The sequence below is a fragment of the Eptatretus burgeri genome, chromosome 2 (assembly GCF_056783735.1).
Source record: "Eptatretus burgeri isolate ZD-2024b chromosome 2, Ebu_testis_v1, whole genome shotgun sequence".
Classification (NCBI taxonomy): Eukaryota; Metazoa; Chordata; class Myxini; order Myxiniformes; family Myxinidae; genus Eptatretus; species Eptatretus burgeri.
In genome coordinates, this window is record NC_140962.1 from 87,411,385 (window position 1) to 87,431,768 (window position 20,384).

The following is a 20,384-nucleotide window of genomic DNA, read 5'->3' on the forward strand; positions in this document are numbered from 1 at the left end:
ACTGCTTGAGCATTAGCTTGCCTTTCACCAAGCCGAGATGTGCTTGGGGCGAGGGTGGGGATTATCTGTTCGTTATTATCATTTCCATATGATACTACTATTATTATTATTGTTGTAAATATTATTAGTATTAATATATGCTTTGTTACAAAGTTATCATTGTTTTTGTTGTTTATTTTGTAATTAGAATACCATGCTGTGGTAGGATGTATTAAGCTGCTTTATATACCTTAACATGGTGTTTAAAACATGGGAATTCTAACGGATTTTTTTTGTTGTTGTTAATTTGCCTAATCAACTCAGGAGGTCATGACAATCATTTTTGGTGTATCACATTCCACACCAGAACGCTCTGGTAAAACTCCACCAAAAATATGACACACACACGCACACACCTTCTTACGTATGGCAGCTTGGCTGCCAGGTAGCTATTACTTTGTTGGGGTGTGACAATGCTGCTGATGCTGTGCCCCTACACCAGTACACTGGTACTCATTTCTCCAACCTCGGAAGGATGACTGGCTGAGTCAACCCACCTGGTGTTATTTCAATGGTGCGACAGGGGCTCAAACTCAAGACCTAATATCTTAAGCCTCCTTAACTGCAAAGCCAACACCAGGCTTAAAGGAATAGAAATACCTTTAGAGAAACATAGTGCTACCATCCTTAAATTGCCAAAAGGCAAGTAACTCAGCAAGATTTGGACACTTTGTATGTTGGACAAGAGAGCTGAATGAACAGAAAACATTCTCAGTTCTGTGTTCTATTATTTTCCAGGAAATAATTGTTACCTCCACCACCGAAGGTGAAGGAGGTTATGTTTTCACCCCCCTCTCTGTCTGTTTGTTTGTTACTTGCAAAATCGAAGATTTTTCAAGTATATTATATTGGGCAGTTGATTTTGTCTGTCTGTCTGTCTGTCTGTCTGTCTGTTTTGTCACCTACAGGTCACAATTATAAACCGATCTTCACGAAACTTCACCACATAGTAGAGTTTGTCATAACGAAGAAGCCTATTGTTTTTGAGGTCAAAAGGACAACATAGGCCAAATGTCAACAATGAAGGTGGTATTTCTAAAATCCTCAATTTTCATCCGATTGACTTGAAATTTAAAGATGATTTATATTTCAGGTCACCAAATTCAACCAGCCAATTATTTTTGAGGTCAACATAGGCCGACAGTACATAGGCCGAATTTCTAAAATTGTCAATTTTCTTCTGATTGACTTGGAATTTGAAGAGGATTTGCTATTTGGTCATTGAATTCAAGAACGAATTATTTTTGAGGTCAAATTTGTTTTTTTGATTTTGCAAGTATCGTGCTCAGCACGGCGTCGTCTTCTTGTTATTCTGTCTTTTTAAAAAGAAAAAAATTATTATACAATGTCAAGGCTTGTATAAGAGCTAACACACAATGTATAACAAGGGGAGCAGGAGACAGGAGAGATGGGAGAGGTAAGCAGAAAGCAGTGGGGAATAGACACATGAGGAGATCTATGGAAGGCAGCGGAATGGGGTGGGAATACATGGGGTAAACAAGATGGACACTACAGGGACTTTGAGGAAGGAAAGCAGGGAATTTGAAGGAGGTGGGTTTGGGGTGGATTAATGGGTGTAGAAAAGATTGTGGTTTTGGGATGGGAGAAGATAAGAGATGGTGGTGAACAGCTATTGGAGGGAAGAGTGGGATTGAAGAGAGTGTGGGAGTTTGTTCCAAAGGCAAAAAAAAGAGGAATGAAAGAATGAAGGTGAGCAGTGATTCTTGATTTTGGTAGTTTTACTAGATGGGGGTTGTTGGCGGACCTTGAGCGCCCTGTGGAAATGTGGGCGGGACAAATGTCAGACAGAGCACTGGGGGACAAGACCGGAGAGGAGACGGTAGAAGACAGAAAGACCACTGACCTGCCTGCGGTGAGAGAGACAGAGACAGAGACAGAGACAGAGACAGAGACAGAGACAGAGACAGAGACAGAGACAGAGACAGAGACAGAGACAGAGACAGAGACAGAGACAGAGACAGAGACAGAGACAGAGACAGAGACAGACCCAAAGACTCGGCCTCACCGCGGAAGATTCCATTGATCCTAAATGCCTTCGTTTCCACAGCGTAAAGCCGAGAAAGGTGAGAGACGGGAGCACCAGCCCAGAGGGGAGAGCAGGACTCCATCAGGCTACGGACGAAAGCTTTGTATGTGGTCAGCAGCTCAGGTGTGCCAAGGAAGGACTCTGCACGATGGAGGATGCCCAGTTGGCGACTGGCTTTGGAGGCCAACCTGGAAATGTGGCTTTCCCAGGAAAGATCATGGCACATGGTGAGACCCAGAAGCTTGAATGAAAGAACTTCAAGAGGATTGTTCAGAAAGTACAAAGACATGACAGAAGTAAATATACATAAATTTCTTCATTTCATCTGTATAACGCTTTTTTACTCAGTGATTTGTAGTAATATTCGACTATTTATTTGCAGAAACGAGCTCCTGGGTCTTGTATGGCAATTAACTATGCCTCAAACCCAGGGAGCACTCAAACTTTCCGATTTTCAAAGAGGACGAATTGTTGGCCATTTGGAATGGTGGAGTCAGCCAGCATCAGATAGCTCAGAACCTTGGCATTCTGCTTTCTATAGTCAATCGGGTGATTGTGCAATTCACCAGCGAAGGCAAGGGATCCACAGCTTCCCCTTCTGGTCAATCTGGGCCCTCAGAAAGGTGTCTTCGAGCTGTCAAGTGGGTCATTGAGCAAACTCCTCATTGCAAGGCAGCAGATGTTGCAGAGGAGGTCCAAGTTAGCTCGAGGACTGCCGTGCGGTACCTTCAACTTGGCTACTATGGAAGAGCAGCGAGGAGAAAACCTCTTCTTAGACCAGCCAACATTCAAATGAGATAGGAGTGGGCTGGCAAGATGGCCAACAGAGAATTGGAGATTTGGCAAACTGTCATTTTTTCAGATGAGTCCCAATTTGCTCAATTTTCTGACAGTGGACGCATATGGGTCTGGAGACTTCCCAGTCAAGAGTTTTCTTTGAATCGATTGCAGCCAACTGTCAAACACGGTGGTAATTCTGTGATCGTGTGGGGAGCAATCTGGAGCACTGGTCGGTCAGAGCTTGTGGAGTGTGTTGGCAACATCAACTCTACGACACACATTTCTATCCTTGAGGATGGGCATCTCCCTGTCTTCTCCACTGGTCAGATGGTCAAAAACAACACTGTTCATGGACGATGGAGCTCCATGCCACACTGCAAAAAAGACCAAAGAATGGCAGGACAGAAATGGGATCAAGCAACTTCCATGGCCAAGTCAGTCTCCTGACATGAATCCCATTAAACACCTCTGGGCCGTATCGGATCGAGCTGTGCGGAAAAAGTCCAGGAAACCAACATCACGAGCAGAATTGCTAAACCTTTTGGGTGAAGACTGGGAAGAAATCCCACAAGAGAAAATTTCAGAACTCGTTGGTTCTATGCCTGTAAGAGTAAAAGCATTGAAATCTACAAATGGCAAGTCTACAAAATACTAGTGTATGTATTAACACAGATCAAATATACAACAAGTGTTCAACAAATACATTCTTTAAAAATCATTGTGTCTCTTTACTTCTGTCATGTCTCTGTAGATTGGGGGGTGGGTTCCACATGGTCCTTTCGGAGACACAAAGTGAGAGTGTGAGATTTGTCAGGATTGAAAGACATGTTCCACATGTTGGACCAGCTTGTGATTTTATCCAGATCTTCAGAGAGTGAAATAGCTGCTGTTTGCTGAACTGAGGGATGACAGATGGTACGGCAGAGGGTGGAGTCATCAGCAAAGAGATAAAGAGGATTTTCCAGAGAGATCATTGATGAAAACGAGAAAAAGAACAGGGCCCAGAACGCTGCCTTGAGGAACTCCAGCCGGACAGGAAGAGGGGATAAGGGAACTTCATTTTGGACCACACGTTGGCTGTGACAGGAGAGGAAGTCTGTGAGCCATGAGTGGAGATTGCCTTAGAAACCATAGGAAGAGAGTTTGGTGAGCAGGGCAGGGTGCCAGACCGTGTCAAAAGCATGAGATATGTCTAGGGATACGGCTCGGATTTCCTGTCTGGCATTGAGGACCTCCATCCATTGTTGGGAAAGCAGGAGCAGCAATTCAAGGGTAGAGTGACCTGGTCTGAATCCAAATTGATTATCGGAAATCAAGCCATTGGAGAAGAGGAAGGATTTGATGTCGGAAGCGATGATGGATTCCATATCCTTGCTGATGATTGAGAGAAGGCTGATTGGTCTGTAGTTGCAAGGACCTGTTTTTGCACCTTTTTTATGCAGAGCGGCAATGTTTCCAGATTTCCAAGCAGATGGCAGATGACTTTGAGCAAATGAGAGTGTGAATAAAACAGAGAGAGCGTGAGCAAGAGCAGCAGAGCCAGTTTTTAGGACACGTGGGCTGATGCCATCTGGACCGGTTGCAGAATCATTCGTGGTTTGACAGCAAGCTCTCCACCTTGTCAGGAGAAAAGGACACAGAGTCCAGGAACAGCTCGGTGTGACTTGGTAAGGTGGGTACAGAAAGCGATGGGCTTGGGACACAAGATTTAGAAGCAAACACGGAGTTTAGGCATTCAGCCTTTTCACGTCTGTCCGTCGTCTGTCTGTCAGTCAGTTTATCGCTTCCAGGTCACAATTTTAAACCGATCTTCACGAAACGCCACCACATGGTAGAATTTGTCATAAGGGAGAAGTTTATTGTTTTTCAGGTAAAAAGGTCAACAGGTCAAAGGTCAACAACTTGGGTGGGATTTCTAAAATCCTCAATTTTCATCCGATTGACTTGAAATTTGAATCAGATATATATTTCAGGTCATTTAATTCAACCAACCCATTATTTTTGAGGTCATGGACTAATAGGTCAACATAGGATGAATTTCTGAAATTGTCAATTTTCATCCGATTGACTTGAAATTTGAAGGGGAGTTGCATATTTAGTCATTGAATTCAACCACCAATTATTTTTGAGGTTAAATTTGTTTTCTGGATTTTGCAAGTGTCATGCTCTGCATGACCTCTTTTTCTTGTTGGTCTGTTTTCTGTCTGTGTGCAGGATATCTCAAAAGGTTGTTCACGTATCCAGATGAAATTTGGTGGGCAGGCTGGGTGTGTGACAAAGACAAACTGATTAGATTTTGGTGAAGATCTGGATTCGGATCGGACTACTAGAATTACTTTTTTTTTTTAGTGATTCTTCGCCATTGAGAGATTGGGCTAAACTTATATATATATATATATATATATATATATATATATATATATATATATATATATATATATATATATATATATATATATATATATATCACGATATCTCAAAAAGTTGTGGACAAATTCGGATAAAACTTGGTGGACAGGTTGGGTGTGTCCACGACAAATTGCTTCGATTTTGGTGAAGATCCGGATTTGGATATGAGAATTATTTAATTTTGAAAGTGATTCTTCACCATTGAGAGATGGGACTCAAAAACGATTATATAGCATGGTATTTCAAAAAATTGGCTTGATATGTTCTCGTGGATCAGGCATTATGTGGCGCAGGTATGGGCTCGATCGAGAGACCTTGTATTTTTTATTTTGATTTTTACAATGTCCAGTCAGTCACAGCTTTCGTAATGGGCTTTGGATACAAAGCCAAGCTGAAAATACTGTATGGCTCTTCAAAGATGCAAAAAAAAAAAAAGGAATACAAGTTTACTGATGAGTAGGAAGAAGGAAGGGTGCAACATTTTGATGAAGATGTTTGACCCAATTGAGTGTTTGCAGACAATTTTGCATGTATAATGTGGAAAGCAATAACATGTTCTGTGTCAGCTCTGACAAAACCTATAAACCAACTGCAAAGTGTCCTTTCCCAGCATACACACAAATACATACACACATCATACTTGACTTCAGACAGTCACTGAGTCTTGGGGGGAAGTAACATAACTTCCATGCAATCTTTACGATGTCACTTTTCTCTCCTCACTCATTGAGGCTATTATGGAGAAATTTATTTGTTCCCATGGATGCCATACGATGGAGTTTGTCCATGCATCTATCCTTTAAGATGCTGGTCATCAATCATGGAAGTGACACATACCATTTTTAAAGTCTCCTGCTGAACCTTTGAAATATATGGACTTTGATTTGCTAAATATAGATACAGTAATTATATAGATTTTCTTTTCATGCTGTCCTGGTATAGGCCCATCCTGGCACATCTTTCAACATTTTATTACCTCCACCACTGAAGGTGAAGTAGGTTATGTTTTCACCCCTCTCTGTGTTCATTTGTCTGTTGTTTGCCTGTTCGTCTGTCTTTGTGCAGGATATCTCAAAAAGTTCTGGATCGATCTGGATTAAATTTGGTGGATAGGTTGGGTGTTTGACCTCCACAAATTGATTTGATTATGTTGAAGATCCAAATCCGGATCTGGATGCGCGAATTATTTTATTCTTAAAGTGATTCTTCACCATTGAGAGATAGGACCAAAAAACGATATATCGCACGATATTTCAAAATTGTATTGGGCCTGATATGTTCTCGTGGATCAGGCATTACGTGGCAGAGGTTCGCGCTCTCCTAAATGGCCTTCTAGTTTTTATTTTGATGCAGAAGAGGGGAGGCACATCAAAGAGCAGTGACAAAGGCTGAAGAAGCATTGTCCTGAAATCGAACCAGTGGGAAGCATTTGGGCACAAGATGAACAGGCGAACGCAGAGATGAGTTGAGAGGAGCTGCACAAGAACAGTGCAGGGATGTCAAAAAACACTCTAGGTAGCGGACGCACCATATGGAGCCACTTGTGCCAAACACCACCTCGGGACACTGGGTCAGGCTATGCTGTGCAAGAGGTGCAACACTTCCTTTTTTGAACGAGCCACACCTGCTGTATCGGTGTTTATGACTATAAGCAAATTATGTTTTGAAATCCGCAAATTGTGAAAATCTTATCTGTCCTTACCAGTGTGTGTTAAAATGGTGAATACTCTGACCAACATAGTTGCTCATGTTGTCTTCTTCCTCAGCAGAATTTTCTGAGTTGTCCAAATAATGTTCCATACCGATAGGGTTTTATCCCAATATTTCTGGATGAAAGATCTGATTTATCATGTCCATTTTCTTGTTCATCATTACGCCGTGCCTCAATTTAAAACGGACCTCAGATTCAATTTAAAATCTTGATTTTTTTCTCGCAAGCTGAGACTTTTTCAACTCTAGTTGCCCTCTCCAGAGGAGAGGGTATTGCATTTGGGTCTGTCTGTCTCTGTTTGCTTGTGTGTTTGTTTGTCCGCACAGAACGTGGTTACAGGTTTTCTCTGCAACCGCTAGTCAGATTGAGACGAAATTTTCACCATAGGTGCGAATACTCGTGTAGAATATTTTAATGATGATTATGTGCATCATCGTTCATGTGCTGTGGCATCCATTTTGGAAAAAAAGTAACAACTTTGGATCTTTGTATCTCCGAAACTGCACCATGGAAAAAATTGAAACTTTGCAGATGTCAAGTACTCCTCCTGGGGAATAAGTGTGATTTATTTTTATGATGTCATAGATGCCTTCGTTGTGACATAATTGCATACCTATAATGCTACATCCAATCGGTATGAAAAATTTTGAGGGTCATCTCGGGAGAAAATGGGCGACAGAAAAAAATTGATGATGTCATCGGTTTTGTGGTTCGGCAGCCCTATTAAAAAATATATAAAAATAAATAAAATCTCAAACTTCTGAACAGATCGAGGTGAAACTTTACAGGTATGAAAGCCGATCCATGAGGAACAAAACGTTCCCACCCGATGATTTCATCGGTCACATGGTTTGGCAGGCATATTGGATCTACCTTAAAACCTTGAAAAGTTTTCTTTTCCAGAACAACTGGACAGCTTCAGGGTAAATGTCAGACACCTGTTCCCTAAGCCTTGGGGATACCAGGGTATTCACGAATAATTTTTAGGTTACATGGTCTGGCAGCCATATTGCATTGAATGAAAATCTTTAAAAAATTTATTTCTCCTGAACCGCTTCATCGATCGATGTAAAACTTCACAATTACGATCTAGTCGTGATGAGGAGTGTATGTTTTGAATTTAAACCTGATCGGACACTTGTTCTGGCAGACAGAATTATTTAATTTGTTTAAATCTGGGTTCTTTTTTATTTTCTATTTTTGAATAAAGCTCACTTGGCTGTGCCTGGATGGGTTTGAGGGTAGAGGAGTAGCTGCTAAAATGTGAATCCTATCCACGTTCCTCCTGATGACTTCATCTTTGCTTTTTGCTTGTTTGAGTTAGGGTTAGGGTCAGTTGTCCGATCAAAGTGGGACATCTTGGTACCCAGTCATCGCTGCCAGCAGTTATAAAGTGGCAGTTCTAATTATGTCTCTTGTTAATGATGTAACACACCAGTACACAATCGACATACAAAATACACCACACAAAACTGCACAAACACCAAACAAAACAAGTCCTGGTGAGGGTCTGAAATCTTTGATTGCTCTTTTTCTTGTTTCCATATGTTCTAACATTTTGACGTTTCCAATGTCGATCAACCAATTTTGAACAGATTAAAAAATTTGATCCAAAGACAAAACACACAAATTGTTTGAGATTGCTGTTTAAGCAACATATTGACTACAAATTTCATTAAGAAAAAATTGCAAACCTTTATATCCCACTTGGTATTCCCTTTAAGTGACTTGTCTGGGTGCAGCTCTGCTATTAGTATGCTACAGGTAACTTTTTTGGTGGGATTACAGAATTGCCTGATCTGATCACCCGCTCCCCAAGGGATGGGAGAGGGTACACCCTGGGTGTGTGTGTGTCCGTGCATCTGCGTGTGTCTTCGCATATCCACATTTAGACTGTTTAATATTACGGCCTGCTTTATTCTCGCATCCCGGTGTGTGAAAGGGGTCACCTGGACATCCCTGGCGAAGCTTTGCATTGTGAAATGCTCTGTCTGACTTGTTTTCATTGTAATCCATCTGTTTTATTTCGAAGGCTTTCAAAGGTGCAGTTTTTCCCAGCTGTTTGACAGTCAAATTGAGTTGCCTTTATCTGTTGCGATTGACACCTCATTCTAACATTTGAAAATATGATTACTCTTTATCAGTGGTGATGAATTTGTCCAAGGTCTGTGTTTGTCGATACTTGCAGGGTCAGTCGAGTTCAAGGCTGTTACTCGTTGAGGTCTCACTTCCTAATGAGTTCAAGACCAGAGAGAAGTTTTTGATGCACTGGGTGTAACAAAGTTGTAAATCAGATTTGATTTATAATGTGGGCAGAACCACATGCTTCTCTTGCCTTCCTCAAACTGCAATAATGTTTGCTGACACTTTGTCTGTTACATAAAACATTTAATTTAGAAAAACAAAAACTTAGGCAGCTTGGTCATATTGTATCCTCGAAATGTATGGAGTTGGGGAGAGGGATAACAGTCTTGCTCTTCATGTCTAATGAAAAAACAAAACTATTTACTATTGAGCTTGCATATGACTGGTAAAATGAAATGAGAATGATTTTATAACAGAATTCTGTGCAATTGGCTGGTGGGATTGCCTGCAGGTACACACACTCACCTTGAAGCTGTCTTGCCTGGGTTCGAATATCGGCCCAGATATAAACTGCTATTCTGGTATTTTACGGGAAGGGTGATTCGTTAACGCGGTGCTGTTCATCGGATGGACGTTAAACTTGGTGTACCATCTGCCAGCATAAGTTGGTAGACGTTAAAGGTCCCCACCGTGTTCTTCATGAAGAGTAGGCGAGCTGTCGCTGGCACCCTGAACAAATTACAAACTCCTGCCAGAACCACTCAGTCGAGCATTAATCTCGGGCAGCCTGTCCCTGAAAGACTTGGGCCAAGAACTCCCCTCGTATCGGCCATCCCCATAAGAACGTGGGGGACAATTTGGGTCGATTGAAGAACAAGATGATTCTGTGCATTGCTAATTATGATAAGTGATCGAGTGAAGTTGCAGGAATATGCAAAGGAAGGTTTTCTTGCTACGTTTGTGTTTTCCAATGAATCTTAATTAGTATTGCTGATTTGTCTGCTGGGGGAAATGCCATAAGCTGGTAAATTTATTGACAGGCCAATTAACAATTATCTCGACACCAGCATAATTTTTTTGCTCTTTTGGAGTGTCGTTTGAGGTTACACAAACTTAGGCAGAAGTGAATGTGGAAATTGAAGAACAGCCATGGGGGAAACCCGCCTTTCTCGTTGCGGGTTCTGGTGCGGACGCCTCTGCCCACGTGCTGTGAATGAGTGAACATTGGTTGGAATGGTTGGGGGATTCTTGTTTTTCAGAGACTTGTGTCCGTATGACCTTTTTGTTTTATGTTTTCGTTCAACTGCTCTTTGCACCTTTCTGGCTTCCCTTGAGCTTCACCTGTTCTGTCGTATTCTCTTCGACCATCGAGGCATTGGTGATTCTCAACAAGCATTCCTGTTTATTTGGGAACAAGTCAATGGGAAACTGGTTATTTTGTATTAGTGAGGTCATTTTTTAATTACCACTATGAATTGTCATGAGTCGTATCATTCAGACATTGTTAGAAGATACCCCCAAACTAATTTTGCAGACATGCGAGCTTTGTTTGCATGTAATTCTGATATTGGTCAGGCTCATTGGTAGTAGTGTTTCGCAGCATTTTCATCAATCGATAGTCTTACCGTGTGCACCTCGATCTCCTCTGAATCGAATCTGTGTGGACCTCTTTGAATCCTCCGCTTCCTACTTTTATTGATTGTCTTGTTTTTCTTGTATTCCCTTTTTCTGTAAGCATAACTAATGTGCAATGTCCCATCAGTTTAAGATGCACAAGATGCTGTGTTTTATTATTATTATTTATTTTTTTGCCTTATTTTTCATGCTGTTGCATGTGGACTCAAAATTCCACTGTGAGAATGTTATCTGGCATTGATATGATTTCATAAATATGCATAAAGGAAGCTTGAAAGAGGCAAGGGCGGCGCTTAGCGCAATGACATCGTGTGTGTGTGTGTGTGTGTGTGTGTGTGTGTGTGTGTGTGTGTGTGTGTGTGTGTGTGTGTGTGTGTGTGTGTGTGTGTGTGTGTGTGTGTGTGTGTGTGTGTGTGTGTGTGTGTGTGTGTTTTGCATATTTTTAAGATTTCATTTTTGAAATTAATTTGACTAGAAACACCCACTCCCTTCAGGAGCATCCTGGGTGTGGGAAATGGTGGCAGAAGTGGGACAAATATATTTTGTGGTATGCTTAATAATCCCCCCCCCCAGTCTACAGCAGGGGTCCATAAACCCCTTGCAATGTGGCATGTTTTCAGGAGAAAATAGTGTTGTCTCCCATCCCCATTCGCAGGAGTGGGGTGGGGGGGGGAGGGGGTTGTGACAATGACCTGACCTTGGGTACTACCAACTCGAATATGCAAAATTGGGTGGGGATCAGATGAAAATCATAAACTGTCTCCCCCCACCCCCTCCCTCGTCGGGGAGGGGATTATTATTTATTTTTTATTTTTTTGTCGATGACCTGACCCTGGCCAACCCTGTTTTTTTTTTTCTTTGATTTTTCAGATGTGCATATATACATACATACACACATGTATACATCTAGAGAATTGCCTAATTTAATATAGTACAATCCTGTTAAAAAAAAAAAAAAAAAACTTGCATAATCGATTCTTCCGAATAGAAAGAAAACTGGGCACACTTATTTTATTTTATTTTTTAAACACAAAATGACCATATAACCTTGTGGTGATATTATTTGTGAGACTTTATCTGTATGCACCATTGGCTAAACGGAAATCGTTTAAAATCGGAAGCCTGAGCATGACAGATAAAGGGAGAGGTAGACACAAAAGAGGCAACAATGAATGGACAACATATGGATGTGGACTAACTGGCAGGTGCTTAGAAATACATGCCCTAACATTTGAGCCTCTGGGAACTAGCTAATTTGCATTGGAGCATCAAAACAAAGACGCTTCCACGCTTATCGCACAGTTTGTTCTTGGGACATTAAATAGAGAGAGCGTTGGGGTTATACGAGCTGACGATGAATTTCCAAACAACGTTTTACACGAGTAGCACCAAAAGGAAAGGGCAAAGTGGAACAATCACATCATTCATGAAGAAAGTAGAACCAGACATCAGTAAAGCACTTGGTGTAACCTTTCTGCAACCATAGTGGCCATTTGACAGAACTTGTGCCCATTCAGTTTCCAGAGCGCGTGGTTGCATAGCAGTGGTGGTGTTTGCCCTTCATACCCATAAATAATGTCATTCACATGAAACGTGCAAACTACCTGGTAAATGTATGTACAGTATATTACAGAAGCTGCTGCCCAGACTGCATCCACAATGTGAGATGGCAAGCATCGTAATCTGGTGTCGAGGAACCTCCAAGAAAACTGGACCACTTGCTACCCACAGTCCAGGCAGGAAGTTGCAGTTCGTTTTGGGTGCTCGCTATGGTTCACCGACTCTTCGGGAAGAACACCGTGGGATCTTTAACGTTCACCAATTAATGCTAGCAGATGGAACGCCAGTTTAACGTCCATCCGAGCGATTCTGCACGCTGTTGCATTGCCTTCCTGCCTGTGAAGTACCAGGGTAACAGTTTATAGCGAGTTGGAAATTCGAACCAAGGCTCTGCTGCTCAGAGGTGAGTGTGCATACTTCGAGGCTATCCATTTCAAAGTTATGTTCTGGCTTATTACCAGAGTCCTTTGAAGGCCATGTTATATTTTAAAAATGAAAAACTAGCCTTTTATAAAGACTACAGTTCATCTGCATCAGTGGAAAAAAAGAAATGAGTGCAAGTTTTCTCAACGAACTCTTGAGAGCGCTACGCTCACCAATGTGGCAAAAAAGGTGAAGTGACTTTTCTGATATGAGCCTGAACTCTGTCTTGATTTGAAGAAGGGCTGAGTTGTCAAATCAAGCCTTGACAATCAACCAGTTGTCAAGGCTAGTTTTGCAGGCCAAGATTTCTCATAAATGAAGTTCTGGGTGAGTTTGCTGGAGATATCTCATTCTGATCCATAAAAAAAAGTAGGAAAGTTTTGCGGAATAATAAAAATTTTATTCTGAACATCTTGATTTTAAGTGTGCATTAAATTATTTCGCTGTTCGAAATTTGCTTGGAAACCTCCCATGATTCATTCCAGTGTACGTTCATTTTTCTGTCGTTCATCATTCGATTTTGTTACTCATCTGGGGAATATATGCCTCGATTCACAAAGGTGTAACCATCTCGGCGTATGACCAGGTGAAGGCTGTATTTTACCAGCATTTTCATTCAGATGCTCATCGCTGGCACCACTTTCATAATCTCGAATAATCATTACCTCTGCCACCGAAGGATAATGGAGGTTATGTTTTCACCACTGCGTCTGTCTGTCTTGTTTGTTTGTTCACAAAATATCTCAAAAAGTTGTGTACGGATTTGAGCGAAATTTGGTGGAGAGCTCGAGTATGTGACGAGGACGAAATAATTTGATTTCGGTGAAGATCCGAATCCGGATCCGGATCTGAGAATTTTTAAAAGTGATTTTTCACCATTGAGTGATCGGGCGAAAACGATATATGGCATGATATTTCAAAAAGTTATTGATGGATTCGGACAAAACTGGGTGGATGAGTTGGTTAGATGACAAGAACGAGCCGATTAAATTTTATTTCAGGTCCGAATCCAGATCCGGCTTATCAATTAGATACAAAACCTAAAGTAATCAGCCTGGCGGAGGTATGCACTCTACAGAGTGCCTTCTAGTTTTATTATGTTTGACGTCAGCTCATAAACCGCACCATTGTAAAATAAGTTGTACAAACACTATAACGCAGTTGTCCTTTTATTTAGTGTTCATTGTAATGCTTTGTTGTTCTGTAGATCAAGCTGTTACATCATCTGTGACCCGTTGAATATTTACTGTTGGATAAGTGATGTTTGTTTTGAATCCTTTCCCTTTTGTAACTTTGGTGTGCCATTTATTCAACCGTTTTATATGTGTGTTTGATTGTTTACAGAAAGCATTTGTATTCTTACCCTATTTGTGTTTTGTTGTGATGTACACCATGGAGAGTTTCATTGAATGTTTTAGTCTTCTGATTTCGGGATGTTTGCAATGTGTTTTTGATAAAAGTAATTTTTAATGAATGGTGGTTGTTTGGAATTGCAATGGTCGAACTATTCCTTCCACATGGTACAGTGGAAACAACATTGTTCATTGTACCTATGAACATGTCCACCTTGGAATAAAAAAAAAATAATAATTCTACAAGATTTTGGCGTGTGGAAGGAAATGAACTGTCGTGGCATCGTAGGACCAAGGGAATGATAAAAACTAAACTTTTCCAATTTGTCATTTTTTTGTTTGTCTGCTCTTATTTTTTTACTTTTGTATTTTGGTTTGGATTATTATTCATTGTTTGTGGAAAGTGGGGAAGGAGTTGTTTTGTTTATGTTTCGATGCATTTGTTTTGCCATCTTTCCAGAAGTTCATTTCTCAGCCCATATGTTCTCTGCTCGTATGCCATAAAGGTTTAATTTTGATTACATTGGCCCAATGTCTCATGCACTCGTGATCTCGCATTTTGTCACTGTACTGTTTTTGTATTTATGTCTTTGACATTGTGAACAGCTGTGAGTAAAATTTCAGTTCTTACCCCAAAATTGATTTATTAATGGAAATGTGCCACGGTACATTTACTTTCTTCTCATAAATATTTTCAATTAAAACATGCAAGTTAATTTTTTTATTTGTATACAGAGTCGAGGCTCGTGGAAGAACAAGAACAAGAACAAGAACACAGAATGGATCGGCATGCAACCTAATAAAAGGAACAGCAGGAAGAGAAGGGGGAAATGCCAACAGTATGGCTGAGGGAGAAAATACAGAGATGGACGAACAAGGGATGAGGGGTAGGGGAGAATGCAGGGGTGAACAAGATGGATACAAAAGCAAAATTATTTGGGTGGTGGGGGTGGGGGATGTTGGTGGGGCTTGGGTGGTTTAATGGGTGTAGAAAAGATTGTGGTTTTAGATGGGAGATTATCTGAGATTGTGGTGAACAATTGTCGAAGACCTCGAGGGGGGAATGAGATTGAATAGAATGTGTATGTTGGTTCCACAGCCAGAAAAAAAAGAGGAACAAAATGAGTGGAAGTGAGCAGTGATCCTGGATTTTGGGAGTTTCACGAGGAGGGGGTTGTTGGTGGACCATGTGCATCGTGAGGATGCCTAGAAGTAGGAGGTGGGTGGTGGGGACAAAGGACGGTGAGGGCAGAAGGTGCAAGGCCAAAAATTAGGTGGTAGATGGAGGAGGGATCAACGACCTTTCTCCGAGGGTGAAGTGATAGTGATTTCTCATGATTAAAAGACATATTCCAAGTGTTTGACCAGTTTGTACTTTTTCTCAAGGTCTGTAGAGACTGCTGCCTCCTGATCTGAAGGATGAGTGGTGCTATGGCAGAGTGGAGTCATCAGTAAAGAGATAATTAGTATTTTTTTCCCAGAGAGTCGGTGAGATCATTGATGAACATTAGGAATATGACAGAGCCTAGAACACTACCTTTGGGTCATCCAGCCTTAACAGGGAGCGAAGATGAAAGGATTCCATTGAGAGCCACATGTTGGCTACAAGGGTCGAGGAAGTCAGTAACCCAAGAGTGGCGTTGGCGTTGTATTGCCATTGGCATTGAGTTTGGAAAGAAAGGTGGGATGCCAGACTGCATCAAAAGATATATCTAGAGACTGCCCTGATCTCATATCTGACATCGAGGGCCTCCATCCGTTGTTGGATGAGTAGAAGTAGCATGTCATAGGTAGAGTGACCTGGTCTGAAAACAAAATGATGATCTGAGATGTCATTGGAGAAAAGGATTGATTTTATATTAACTGCGGTGATGGATTCCATGACCTTGCTGATGATGGGAAGTAAGCTCATGGGTATGTACCCTAGTTGATTTGCAGTAAGCAAAACAAAATTTTTTTACACTTTTTTTTTGGCTATTTTTAGTCTATTTTTGGTATTTCAGTGCAACTTATAAAATGTTTTTCCCAAAATAACAAAAAGATAGGTTTCCTTTCCTATGTTTTTTTTTTCACTATTTTGAAGGTTTCAGTGGTTGCAGTACTATTTTTATTTTTTACTATTTTTTTTTCAATTTTTTTTTTCACTTTTTTTTTTCCATACTTTGTTGTTTTACACCATATTGGTTGCGATTGTTTCACAATTTTCCTGGACTTTGTTTTACACCAAAGTGGTTGCTATTTTTTCTCTATTTATTTTGTTCAAAAACTGACCATTTAAAAAATATTTTCTCCAATTTATTTTCCCTTTTTTTGGGGTTCAAAACTGGCTATTCAAAATATATTGTTCACCTATTTTTTATGGCCTCGTGTTGGCTTAATGGTTAGGTTTGCTGGCTTAGGATCTGAGGGTCCTGAGTTCAAGCCCTGTTGGATGCTGAATTAACACTAGGTGGGGTTGACTCAGCCTGTCATCCTTCTGAGGTCAGCAAAATGAGTACCAGTTTACGAGAAGAGGGGCACAGCATCAGCAGCACAGCCATGCTTCTAAGAACTGATAGCTACCTGGCAGCCAAGCTGTCATACACAAGAGCAGAACAGAACGGTCTATTGGTTGCTATTTTTCTATTTTTTTTTGTCCCAAAACTGGTCATTTAAAATAAAAAAAAATTCTCCTAATTTTTTTTTCCAATTTTGTTTTTTGTTCCAAAACTCACTATTTAAAATATATATTTTTTCATTAGGATTTTTTTTGGGGGGGTATATATATATATATATATATATATATATATATATGTACTGTATGTATGTATATATTCCAACTTTTCTCTCTTTTTTGACTAGGGTAGTTGATGGAATCAGTTTTTGCACCTTTCTTTGTCATTCATGTGATGTTGGCTGACTTCCAAGCAGATGGAAGATGGCCTCGGACGAATGATGGGGTGAAAAGGGAAGATGGGGGAAGTGCAAGAGCAGCAGAGCAGGTTTTAGGACACATGAGCTGATGCCGTCTGGTTAACTTTCAGATCAGAGTTGAAGGTGAAAGAACCTTCTCCACCTTCTCATGAACAAGACACATCGTGCAGTAGTTGTGTGTGACTGCTTCCAAATCTTGTATCCCCAACCCCTCGTTCTATGTACGCACCCTTTGCAGACACAATTGAGGCATTCAGCATTCTCATGAGTGCAGTCTGCTGTGGTGCCATTTGAAGAGAGGGAAGAAATGGAGGGGGAGCATGCAAAGTCACCTACATCTGCTTTATACAGTACTCAAAATATACTTGACCAAAACAACAGCTAGAAAAAATAATATACAGTGCCTCCAGAAAGTCTACACCCCCTTCCAAAATTTTCACCTTTTGTTATCTCATAGCCTTCCCGGTTCTGATATGTCGGTACATGGTAATGATATGTTGGTGTGCCCTGGTTTAGAATATGTAGGTACACTGTATCCATGCATGTCATAAGAGGCGACTAAAAGCAATGGCATCAAGAAGGGCATCCGTCCATCAAACATTGCCTCAAAAAAATGGAACCATGATGAAAGATTGTTATGGAGCCCGCAAGGCTAACCCCCGTTCCAGCAGAGAAAATGGCCTTAAAAATGCCTGTGTGTGTTGCCTTATTGCCTGGAACTAAATTGCAATAAATCGGCCTTTTTTAACCTTTATTTGCACATCGTAACCAACAAATTTTACAAATTTCAGAAAATTAATTAAAAATACCAAACGAGAATATCTTGGTTGGATAAGTGTCCACTCCCCTTATAATAGCAATTGTAAATTAGCTCAGGTGTAAGCAATCGCCTTCAAAATCACACACCAAGTTAACTGGCCTCCACCTGTGTTAAATTGTTGTGATTTCAGAATAAATTCAGCTGTTCCTGTATGTTTCCTATGCTGGGTAGTGCATTCAACAGCAATGGCTCAACCATGAGCACGAAGGAGCTTTCAAAAGACCTCTGGGATAAAGTTATGGAAAGGCACAGATCAGAGGATGGGTACAAAAATATTTCGAAGCCCTTGAATATCCATTGGAGCACAGTCACGACGATCATTAAGAAATGGAACACGTATGGTTTCACCAAGACCCTGCCTAGATCAGGCTGTCCCTCCAAACTGGACGACCAAGCAAGAAGGAGACTGATCAGAGAGGCCACCAAGAGGCCATTGGCAACTTTGAAAGAGCTACAAGCCTTTATGGCAAAGACTGGTCACTGTGTGCATGTGACACAATATCCCAAGCACTCCACAAGTCTGACCTGTACAGTGGGGTGGCAAGAAGGAAGCCATTACTCAAAAAAGCCCACCTTGAGTCTCGTTTGAGATATGTAAAAAAACACTCTGGAGATTCTGAAGCCATATGGCAAAAAGTTTTGTGGTCTGACGAAACCAAGATGGAACTTTTTGGCCGAAATGCAAAATGTTACGTATGGCACAAACCTAACACAAAGAACACCATCACTACTGTGAAGCATGGTGGTGGCAGCATCATATTGTGGGGATATTTCTCATCAGCAGGGACTGGGGCACTTGTCAGGATTGAAGGAGAAATTCATGGAGCAAAATACAGAGAAATCCTAGAGGAAAATCTCCTGCCCTCTGCAAGAAAGCTGAAATTGGGACGGAAGTTCACCTTTCAGCATGACAATGAGCCGAAGCACACAGCCGAAGCTACACCAGAGTGGTGAAGGAACAAAAAGATAAATGTCCTTGAGTGGCCGAGTCAGAGCCCCGACCTGTATCCAATCGAAAATCTGTGGCATGACTTGAAGATTGCTGTCCATCAACGTTTCCCACGCAACTTGACTGAGTTTGAACAGTTTTGTGCAGAAGAATGGGCAAATATTGCCCAATCAAGGTGTACAAAGTTGGTATTTACCGATCCCAACAGATTCACAGCTGTAATTGCTGTCAAAGGTGCTTCCAGCAAGTATCAACTCAGGGTACTTATCCAACCAAGATATTCTAGTTTTGTATTTTAAATTAATTTGCTGAAATTTGTAGAATTTTTTTTTGATTTGGAAGTTGTGGGTTACGATGTATAAATAAAGGTGGAAAAAGTTTGAGTTGATGGAATTTAATTCCAGGCGATAAGGCAACAAAAGGTGACAATTTTAAAAAGGGGGTGTAGACTTTCTGGTGGCACTGTAAATATTTGTACATTTTATTAATTTTTGTTCTCCATATTTCATGATAAAGATTTGTTGAAGATTTGATGACAAAAGCTCAATTGGTTAAAAAAAAAAAGTTATGGCTTGGACAGACACACTGAAGCTCAATGATAAATAAATAAAGAAACATGGAAGTAATTAATAAAATGGGGCGTCTTGCACTTCATGCATTATCATTCATTATATGTACCATTATCATTATCGGTTACCTAATCATAAAAGGTGGACATTATGTGTGAGCTCGATTTCATATGAGTCAAAAATATCCATCTCTATTTCCAGGTGGAGTGGGTGGGAGAGGTAGAGGTAGTGGTGGAAGTGGTTGGGGGAGGGGGGTGGGGGAGTCGGGAGTGTATGGGACCATCTCACACTGAACTCTCACCCACCGATGTTACCTTGTGGCAATCTTTCTCAACAGTCATGAAAAGTTCCCCCCTCCGGAATGCAGACATACCCACCAGTGACTCGACTGACATTCTTTGTGAAGGAACCTCGTCATCATTTTGTGTGCAGCCTGTGGCTCCAAGGTGAGAGGGAAGGGCTGTAAAGGTGAGAGGAGAGTGGTGAGAGGAGTGGTGGGGAAGAAGAGTGGAAGGGGTGAAGGGAGGAGTAGAGAAGAATGTATTCAGTCATGTCTAGTTTGTAATAATTTAATGATTAAAACTTTAAGATTATAAGAAGAAGTAACCAAAGAAACCATGAACACTTTATGAATGTTTTCCCTGACGATAACCAGTTTACAGGGAGGGGCCTCCATGTAATCGGCTTTCTCCCGAGCAACCATATTCACAGAATTAATCTCCAAGGCTTGTGTAAGGCTACTTATAGTCACTATTGTTGTGGCCCGGGGTTCGGTGGCGATAAACGACCACTGGGTGGAGCAGTGGAGTCGTTGAATCCTCGTTGAAGTCGTTGAAGTCCCACCGAACACCCGGAATTTAGGTCGTGACTCTCGGACAACTCTGAAAGGTCACGGGTCACTTAGAGGACCGTGGTCTCCAATATTTCGACGGCATCAGGCAGGGTCCACTTGTCTAATTCCAATTTACCTAAGTACCCACGCTGTCTAACTACCGGGGAAACCACACCCTCGGCCGACTTTGTCCGAACCGAGTCGCTATCACTGACTCGGATCCGGCGTAATTGAGCGGAAGTTACCAAAGTCACGCTGGA

General features: G+C 41.2%; 1 protein-coding gene across 12 annotated transcripts in view; it reads left to right on the forward strand.

Moving 5' to 3' along the window:
- The window catches only part of FUT8 (fucosyltransferase 8), a 144,341-nt gene that overhangs the window by 40,622 nt on the left and 83,335 nt on the right, over positions 1-20,384 (forward strand). For 3 of the 12 annotated variants that reach the window (XM_085870200.1, XM_085870199.1, XM_085870204.1), the window contains one exon: positions 19,630-19,738. The exons of 7 other annotated variants lie outside the window; for them this stretch is intronic. The gene's annotated coding sequence lies outside the window, so the exon portion shown is untranslated. Of the gene's footprint in view, positions 1-12,329; positions 12,670-19,629; positions 19,739-20,384 lie in introns of those variants that run through there. 2 more of the 12 variants (XM_085870205.1, XM_085870201.1) reach the window with 2 other exon arrangements.